This window comes from Lycium barbarum, chromosome 1 (genome assembly GCF_019175385.1).
Source record: "Lycium barbarum isolate Lr01 chromosome 1, ASM1917538v2, whole genome shotgun sequence".
Lineage (NCBI taxonomy): Eukaryota > Viridiplantae > Streptophyta > Magnoliopsida > Solanales > Solanaceae > Lycium > Lycium barbarum.
This window is the reverse complement of record NC_083337.1, coordinates 46,920,737-46,931,065: the sequence shown is the minus strand read 5'-3', so window position 1 is coordinate 46,931,065 and position 10,329 is coordinate 46,920,737. Positions and strand designations below refer to the sequence as shown.

The window sequence follows — 10,329 nt, the reverse complement described above, 5'->3', positions numbered from 1 at the left end:
GTCCCCAAGGCTCGTATCCGACCTATTACGTCTAAGAGATGCCATAGAAGGAAGAGTAAAGCCTTACATACCTCTTTCCGCTCCTTATGCTATTCCAAATTCAAATTGCAAATCCGCCACAATCTACAAATTGATCATATTTACCAAACTTTGGTTAGAGCATTTAGAATTGGAATCTTAAGATAATATTTGGCTACCGAAATTTCGGCAGCACTTCCCCTGTAAATACACCATTCCCAAAAGTTCAACTTAGCCAATTTTCAATCAACAACAATCCGGGAATTCAACCCGGCCAAACTACCAACAATAATGCCAACAACCATACTAACAATTTCCATATTCAATCCAAGATACATTATAACGACTTAATCAATTTACTACTTCCTTCAAAACCTTCCAACTCCAATAAAACAATAACAACCTTATAATATATATTCCAACAACACCATACTAATATCATTGTCTTCCACACATGTAAGAACATAATATTCAATTTGCATAAACTTCAGCCATAAGTCTCCAACTTCTACCATTTCACTAAGATTATTAAGCTTTTAATAGCAATATAGAACCCACACAACAACAACCAATACACTAAATAAAATTAACTCATTTTCCTCCTTACCACCCCACAACTACACGGCCAACATCATGCATACACAACTACAACCTCTCCAAAATCATTCAACTTCCATTATCAACATAACATTCACAACAATAACAACCAAACACTAAATAAAATAATTAGCACATAATTTCTACACACACATATACACATACACGGCCACCACCCCCCACTTCCATATTCCTCATGAATTTCACTCATTTTTGTATACTACAACATGCATAAACATCCATGACATATAAGAAAAGAGTTAGACCTTACCTTTTTCTCCAATTCTTCACTTGACTAAAGTTGGCAACTTGTATGACTATGGGTTTTTCTTGCTTCAATAACCACTCCAATTTGTTAAGGACCCTTCAAGGGATTGTTTGGCTAGGAGAAAATAATTTTTGGCAAAAATTTTCCAAGATTTTTGTTGGGGTTGAAGGTGGCCGAATGCCCCTTTTATTTTTCTCCTCCTTCTTTTGTTCTTGGAGCTTCTTGAAATTTCTAGGGAAATAAGTGAATAAGATGACTTAGTCGTCTTTTATTTATGCATTAAGCTTCTAGATGGGCTAAACCCACTCCAATTGGATGGCCCAAATGGCCCCTTTAATTCCAAGCCCATTTTTATTTTTCATGACAAGTTGAAATTCATAAAACTATTTTCCAAAATTTCGATTTTACCCCTAGACTCTTTTAATGATTCCGCTTCTAAATTCTTCATAAGCAACTCATATGCCAACCTAAACAAAAATAAAGCCTTGCTTGTTGTCTTCCCGCGATTGTCTTGAATTTTCCGATTGCACAAAAATGCGGGATATAACAAGCACATTGAATGTACCGGCATGTAAAACAACTGAAAGAAATAACGCGGGACATGGAATAACATGATAAGAACTGAAACTGAAAACCTGGACATGAACATGAGCATAAGCATGAGTACATATATATATATATAAAATAAGTAAAACATGATAAGTAGGGAGAGCATTTCATAAACCGACTCATGATATTACCACGTGGATACGTGGAGTCTGGTACCTCGCCGGACCAGCAGAGCCCCTATACCTTGCCAGGGTATAAGGTGGTAACGTGCCTGATGGATCTATTCAGTGCAAAATTAAGGTATCGTCCTAACTGGGCGGAGCGATCCTTGTCCTACGGTGGCTACGTAGTTTCAAGCTATCTGAGCCTTCTCGGTAATTCGTGCAACTCCCAAAAACATCAACATAATATAATTGGCTAAGAAGCCCATGATTTTCGTGAATTTACTTGTACTTGTCTTGTAATCATGATTTCACGAAATAACTTGTAAACATGGTTTCATGAAATAACTTGTAAACATGGTTTCATGAAATAACGTGTAAGCATGGTTTCATGAAATAACTTGTAAATATGGTTTCATGAAATAACTTGTATTTAGTATGTATGTATCTTGTATCATAGCATGAAAGTAATTATATAATACAGTTGCATGAAAACTTGTAGACATGTAGGATATTCATAAACAATCATTCTTAGTCAAAAACATGCATGCAAGAACCCATGGAATACAAGATATGAGTTTTCATAGATTACGGACGGATTCTCAATAATCATAAAGAAATATTAAGAACTCAATGATGGAATTATAACAATTCATACATAATATAATCATGGACATGGACCTAGGGTTATCATGAGCATGGTATTTGAAACCCTAGTTTTAGTAGAGAATCATAATTTTATGGATTATGAGGCGTGGGGAAGAACAATGATGTTCCCACACGTAGATAGTAACTCTACATACCTTAGTCGCTCCAAAACTTGAATTAAAGACTTGAGCTTTGAAGAAGATTTCCAAAATCTTGAATTCTTGAACCTTGAGATGGGTTTTCTTGAAAACCCTAGTTTTGGAATGATAACTTCTTGTTTAGATTACAAGGATAGGTATTAGAATTGAGTTGGAATAATTAGAGTAGGCTTACCTTGGTGTTCTTGATGATGGAAGAGGGTAGGAGGTCGTTCTAGGGCTTGAAGGAATGAAAAATAATGATTTGAACTGATATGGACGAATATATACTATTCTGGAAAAATTAAATTTTCGGCCCAGTTAAATACTGGCCGTATTTTGAAATACGGGCCGTATTTTGAAATACTGGCCGTATTTTGAAATACGGACTGTACTGCGTCTCTTCAGTAACCATAACTCTTTGCACAGATGTCCGTTTGACCCCCATAATATCCCGTTGGAAAGGTATTTCAAAGCACTACAACTTTCGTCAAGGAAGTTTTCCCAAATTCCAAATACGTTTTGAAATACGGGCCGTATTTTGAAATACGATCCGTATTTAACCATATGACATCCAACTGCCAAATTCCATAATGCTCAGAAATCCTTGGTAACAGTTTACGACTTGAATTACGGGCCCTATACTGAAATACGATCACTGTTTATGGGCGTAAACCACCATCTTACAACTGAAGAGAAAATTTCCAATTCCCACAGTCCTTATCTGGTTTTCTAAGTCTAGGATCATGGTCAAAGCTTAGGTTAAAGGTATGGGGTGTTACACCAAGCTCCAATATCGAGATATGAAATAATGAGGGTCTAAGACTCAATTAATGGATTTAACTACCCGTCACCCGCTACAGCGGTACTGTGACCGCCCCAGCGGCCACCTGACCGCTTTAGCGGTCAAGCCTAAATGGCTCGTACCGCTTTAGCGACAGGTCCACCGCCCCAGCGGTGCTGGTGCTGCCAAAGCGGGCACCAGACACCAGAAACTTTAGCCCAATATTTTCCTTCGATCCGATTTTTCGACTGACTCCCGAGACCATCTGCTCTCATACCAGATACTTAGTCCCGCCTAAAAACGCGCTACGAACGCACCTGTGGCCTCGAAATTTCCAGCGGAGGTCTCGTTGACCGAGTCAACCACCGATGCCTTAATTCCCATTTCCCATCCAACGTCCCGAAATGCATCCGAATGCATTGGGAACCAAACCAAACGCACACACAAGTTCTAAACGACTATCCGGACCTCTCGGAATTGACGGAATTCCGAAAAAGATTCGTTTGCCCAAAAGTCAACCTCGGGTCAACCCTTTTTCACTTCAAGTCTATATTTTTCCCAAAGTTGCCCGAATCCAATCTAGACATCTCGAGAAGCGTGTCAACGGCCCCCTCGGGTCAAAAGGGAGCTAATCAATACTAGGGAGCGAGCGAAAGTGCCAAAAGAACTATAACGACCAAACGGGTCGTTACAATTTTACTTAAGTAAAAACTATGGTAATGTTTGCTCTATTTTGTTACGTCTGAAAAGAATTTGTGGTGAGAATAAGTGAGTAGCTTGTGAGAATAGGAAACTATTTTAGAAAAATATGTTTTTCTTTAATTCTAGAAAATTTAAAGAGCATTACGTGTTAATGAAATACTTAAAATGTAATTGTTGAAAACACTAAGAAATTCAGCAGGCCTGTTAACTAGCTACATAAGAACAACAGCGCAATGTGTGAGCTCGAAAATTTAGTGTGTTTAACTAACGTAGTATTACTCTTTATGGTTTTAATAGCTTCGAATACAGGAAGATAACAATAGCGACTGCACTCAAAAGAGTAATCTGTCACAGGAAAGGGAAAGCCAAGCTACTTATGATAAACAAATAATTCCAAAGAAGGAAAGCATTTTTCAATCTTCAAACCAAACTCCAATGAAAGGTACAAGCCTCGCGCAGAACATATGTTAAGTGGGTATTCAATACATCTTTGTTTTTAAATTAATGGGATATTATTGAAGCACTTTTTAAAAAATTAATTATAGTTTTCCCTTATTTTTATTTTTGGAATCTATGGAAGGCAAGGATGAAGGTAGATAATGTGAGCTGTGGTCGTTGTCTTCTGTTTTGTCTCTCATTCTCTCGCTTATATATGTGTATACGTACATGTTATGTATATCAGGTTTTTATTGCACACGTATCACTTGTTAATAATTAAAAGTGTTGGGAAGAAGAAATCACGCAAGACAAAATATTAGCTGATTTGATTCTATGTATTCTAGCATTGGAGTTACCTGGTACATGTTGTTGGTTGGAGGTGACAGAGTATATATATATATATATATATAAAGAGAGAGACTATCATTTAGTAAGTTGGGGGAAAAAACTGATTTTGAGATTGCCTCAATTTTTCTTTTTTAATGGTTGGACCATTCCTGAGGTTTATAATTATTAAAAATGATAAATTAAGGATGTGTTTGGTATGAAGGACAGAATTTGGGGAAATGATTTTCAGTTTTCTCTTGTCTCGTTGGTTTACAATTTTGATTATTTTTTTAATAGGAAAATAAGTTTCTTAAAAATAAGGAAAATGATTTCTCTATTGGAAGTAGTAAAAACAAGTTTTATACATTCTACATTGTCTCCTCTCCATGGTAAATACTTACTCACATCGGATATTTACACCAAATCAATTCAAGTTACCATGGTTAAGTGATTTAATAAAATAAAATTATAGATTAATTATTCATGATTAAATGATAGTTTCGTATATTCAGTCACGTCATATCCATTGATTTAGAGTAAACACCCGATGCGGATAGGTATTTACCCTTCTCCACCCCTTAATACATCCAACCAGCCATAGCCCCCATTTCCACCACCCTCCTAGCCACACTCGCACCTCCATTGTGTTTGTATGCAAATATTTTTGGGACAATACTTTTTACTTACTTATCAAATGTAAAAAATATACAAGAAACTATTTAATTTCTTTGAAAATATCTTCCTTCAAAATATTTTTCTTCCTACCAAACACATTCTAATTATGAATTTCGGGTTCGATTATGAAAGAACAGTGTCACACCAAAAAAAAAAAAAAACTTACACATGAATCATGCATGTCCGTTGATTGAGCATTTATTTCGAGATAATCAAATCAGAGTAAGCCAGTCCATACTTGGATCGGATAAGTACAAGTTCTTGCAGGATTTTGTCGCAAATTAAATTGATGAAATTTTTAATATGTGCCTCACACAATTAGGCTCTTTTTTATAAGATAAAAAAGTTAATCTAAAAACTATGGACACAAAAGTGTAAGATGTAGGTTCATTTTGTCTTACAAAAATAAATCGCACACAATTAATATAAGTTGTATGAGACACATAGTAAAACTTTTCTAAATTGATCGAGTAATACGGCAAACCTTTATTTATTGATTTTGTCTTCAGTTTCCGACTTCTCAGCCAAAAGCTATACCTACAATTACGAATGTAAAAAAAAAATCGAATCAAAAGAAAAAGTTGATATTCTCTTTTATTTGATTTGATATTAAATTTTAAGAATCAATTGATTTGGTTTTCATTTAAATAAAATACTATAAAAAAATCATACAAACCAATTATAAAAATACCTATTTTACAATTATAACTATACACATATACGTATATTTTTATATTAAATTTATAATCTTGTGGATATTAATCTTTTGTCACCCTTGTTTCCTAGTAATTCGTTGCTTTTACATTAATTTAGTTTTTTGCATTTACATTCTAGTTTGATTTATATTTCATCTTGATAAGTCAACGAATTTAATTTATGTTAGACTTAACTCGTCTTTAATTGAATACTTAATTATTTATCACTAGTTAATTCAATTATCATCAAAAAAATCTTGGTAAATGATAACTTTTCTTAAAGAGCAATATTGGCTGATTAGCGTTATTTTGAAATATAATAGTTGAAATATGTGTTTCTCCGGTCACATCGATGAGTCGGTGAAACCCTACGTCGGTAGAACATTATTTTAGTCTAATTGTAATAGTTTTGGTTATTTATGGTGAAATTGTAATTGCGGTAACATCGGATGTGTAGTTCTATCAGAATAGGATTACCTTATTAGACTAGGAGAAGGAGGAGGACCTTACTTGTATATAAGGAGGTCATTACGATGAATACAAAGTAGGAATAACTCTCCCATTATTCTTGTCTCTCTAAATTCTCGTCCTTGTCTCGATTTTAACATGGTACTAGATCCACGTTAAGAAGAACACAAAAAACCTGAAACAATGACAGGTGACGGTAAAGAAACCAACGATAATGGCAATGGAACCGTTGGTGAAGAAACCAGCGATATTTAATTATTGGCAAGGATAGTGTTCATATTTGAGGGAAGTTGAGTTCAACATTGATCTTGTTTCAGGGACTCAGCCTCTTTCTATATACCCCGTATTGTATGCCTCCGTTAGAGTTAAGGGAGTTGAAGAAGTAGATTCAAGAGTTTCTCGATAAAGGCTTCATTCGTCTTGGTGTTTCATTTTGTGTGCGCCGGTGTTGTTTGTGAAGAAAAAAGACGGGTGGAGCGCGAGCATGTGCATTGACTACAGACAGTTGAACAAAGTGACAATCAAGAATAAGTATCCTCGGTCTCGCATTGAATATGACATATATATAAATTGAAAAAGGAGTAGAACTTTCACTACAAAAAAATGCTTAAATTGCGGCGGTTTAATAGCGGGGGTCAGCTACAACCCCCGCAAATTTCATTAAATAGCGGGGGTTTACATATCCGACACAAATAAAAGAAACTAGCGGGGGTTTGGAACCTCCACCGTCTGAGAAAAAAATAGCGCTAATTTTTCCCTCACTTTTTTTTTTGCTTGGCTTTTTTTCTCTCAAACAAAAAAGATGGAAAGGCCCTGCAGACCTCTGTGTGTGTCTCTCTCTCTCTCTCAAAACCCTCTGTGTCTCAAAACCTCCCTCTCTCAAAACCCTCTGTGTCTCAAAACCTCCCTCTCTCACTACTTTTTATTCCACCCCAACTATAAAGGGTGCTGATTAAATACCTTCCCAGCAACATCACCTACCAAAACTATACAAAATAGGACTTAATAGATCCAGATTACTACCCATAAAAGATTTTTTTAAAAAAAAAAAAAAAAAAGCAGGTCGAATTGTCAGCAAAATTGCACAAATTAGAGGCAAATCAAGAGATACAGACTTTTTCTTCTTTAGAAAACATTGAATCATCCATTTCTGTGAGTTCTTTTTCTGATTTCAATTTGATTTTTATTGTTTGGTTTTCAATTTAGTGTTATGGGTGTTTTTTTTAGTCCATTTTTTTTGTGTGAATCTGCACTTTTTCTTTATTGGGTGTGTTTTGTTTCTTGTAATCAATTCAATTTGTTTTATTTGGGTATGTTCTGTTCTATTGTTTTCATCGACGTGTTCAAGGTAGTTTTTTTGATTTGGTTTTCGATGAGAGTATGGTTGATTTTAATCAGTAGGCTATAGTATATGTTCCAGATTTGTATATGGTTTTATTGGTTTCATTTTATATATTGTTTGAGCCAAAGTTTGAGTCTTTTGGTATGGTATGAGAAGTTTTTAGGTGGGTATTTTACTGAATTTGATCCATAGGTGGAAGGTCCAAGCATAAGGAAGTTACTACTTTTTGTTTCATATTTTGGGGGTGGGGTAAGTATTGTATACTGTTAGTAGAATTATTTTTTGCTGCAGATCTGATGATCTATTAATTTCTTTTGTTTGGAATGCAACTGTACCTCTATGGTACAGTTGTAATGAATACTATAGTTGAGAATGGAAAAACAAAAGCCTCTGTGAAGAACATACAAGCGAATTTCTTGAGAACCCAAACTCCTCTTCCTCAATCAACTGGTATCTCTTCAATTATTTCTACAAATGGGTCTTTCATCTTTCCCATTTTTGGATTTTTGTAATCTGCAATTATTTTTACAAATGGGTCCCCTTGAACGTGTTTGATTATTTGTGTCAATGAGTTGAATTTTCATACTACAGTATTAGTGTGTTGATTTTGAAATGTAAGTTTAATTATTTCAAGAAACAAAAAACAGTTTAATTATTGAGAATTTATAAAACATTATAAGTATCTCCATGTGTTTCTTATTTCTGTTACTTACATTTATTTATGACATAGATTTTATAATTTGGAATGTGTTTTTTCATTTGCAGTTGAGCAACTACTCTTCCATGGATGGAATCCTCTATTGCAAGACTCATTTCGAATAGCTTTTTAAGGAATCTGGAAATTTTAGCAAGAATTTTCAGAATCGTGAGCCATCTTTCGTAAATTAATTTAGTACATTTTTGCTAAGCCTCTTTTATCTTAATTTCTACTAATCGTCTACATTGTTCTAATTAACATTTTAGCAGCTAAGTCTGAGAGGCAAAATTCACTGGTAAGCTCTGTTTGTATCCGACAACTTCACATTTTTTTTAAAAATATATGTTTTTCTTTTCTTTTTCTTCCTTAAAAGAATAAAACAGTTGTAAATTTGTTTCTAACTTTTTGAGCTAAAATTAAATTTGCTTATGTATTTTGTGCAGACAAGGGCTCCAAGCAAACTCTCTGCTATGTTCTCTGGAACCCAAGATAAATGTGCTGCTTGCGACAAAGCTGTTTACCCACTTGAAAAGGTATGCAACCATCAAAATTTCTTGAAGGGGCAGGCATCTATCTCTGTAGTCTTTAAGGCATTCTTTATTTTTAGTAGCTTAAACTTTGTACATGTGCTTGAATGAATGAGCTTATATTATGTTATATGCTTGAATATTTTAAAGTTTGTAGCTTTATGAGGATGTGTTGTTGATTTTTACTTCCTAGAAATTTATTGGGTTATAAATTAAATTTCATACACCATTGTTGCCCAAGGTAAAGACATTTGGCTTGCCACATTATCTGCTATTGGATGTCACATTAACTGATTGTATCCTATTGTGATGCTTTCTTGTTAAGTAGAACCAGTTGAGTCATTTTCCCATTTTTTGTTATACTAGACACATGTTATATCATGTATGATATATGCTTCTCAGTGGTCCAGATCAGTAACTTGATACAAATGGTGATTGGGTTTATTTCTATTCTTCGAACTTATCTGTGTTTATGCTTTTTTCACTTAGAATTCTTGATTTTTGCTTCTTCCCGTTGAATTTGGTTATTTGAATGGATACTGTCCGATTTTTACTTGATATGTTCTACTATATTTTCCCTGATTTGGCTTTACTAGGCCTGCATTGTCATAGCTCGAGATAATGTCAGATACTGTTTTGACTTGTGAAGGTCTGAGTTGAAGTTTCTAAAAACTTTGTTGCTTGTTTAATGATAGCAATGTTTTCTAGTAGTTGTTTGATTTTCTTTTTCTGATAAGTTAGAATAGTGGCCCTGATAGCAATGCTTAATTCTCTACTATGTTTTATTTTCTACTGTATGAGCAGTTGGATTTTCAAATTAAACTTGAATAAAGAGTTGTGGTGTTATCAGGATAGTAGCTAACTCTATTTCTATGTTTTTCATTATGCAGCCAAGTGATGCGGCTAGTGGATCCCTTTCGCCCATGGATGCAAGAAGATCATGCGGTGATAGTAATCCTAGTGACAACCGTTGATTTCATTGTATTGTTTGGTAGGAACGGATGTTAGAACGCTGGAGTGAATGTATTGTGTTTAAATTTAGTTTTTGAGTGATCTGATAATGCTACTTAAATTTTTAGTTTAAAAAACTGATGGTACTTTATGATAACATTTGTGATTTTACGATATGTTATTGATATCTCTTAAAGTTTTAACGTTTTTTTGGTTTGATTATGATTTCCAGCTTAATTAGTGATTTTGTAATCATAATATATAAATTAAAAAATTCAATGAATTGTTGGGGGATATGAGACTGTCAGGACCTTTAAATATAAGCTAATTTTTTTAAAAATAATA

At 34.3% G+C, this 10,329-nt stretch overlaps 1 long non-coding RNA gene across 2 annotated transcripts; it reads left to right on the top strand.

The window, feature by feature from the left end:
- Positions 1 to 7,118: 7,118 nt before the first annotated feature.
- Positions 7,119 to 10,187, top strand: LOC132635351 (uncharacterized). Of its 2 annotated transcripts, none has more exons than XR_009580494.1 (5): positions 7,119 to 7,619; positions 8,575 to 8,674; positions 8,773 to 8,801; positions 8,950 to 9,039; positions 9,924 to 10,187. It is a non-coding gene; the product is annotated as an uncharacterized LOC132635351 (long non-coding RNA). The 2 variants fall into 2 exon arrangements; XR_009580495.1 differs by lacking the exon at positions 7,119 to 7,619 and adding an exon at positions 7,650 to 8,259.
- The last annotated feature ends 142 nt before the right edge of the window (positions 10,188 to 10,329 follow it).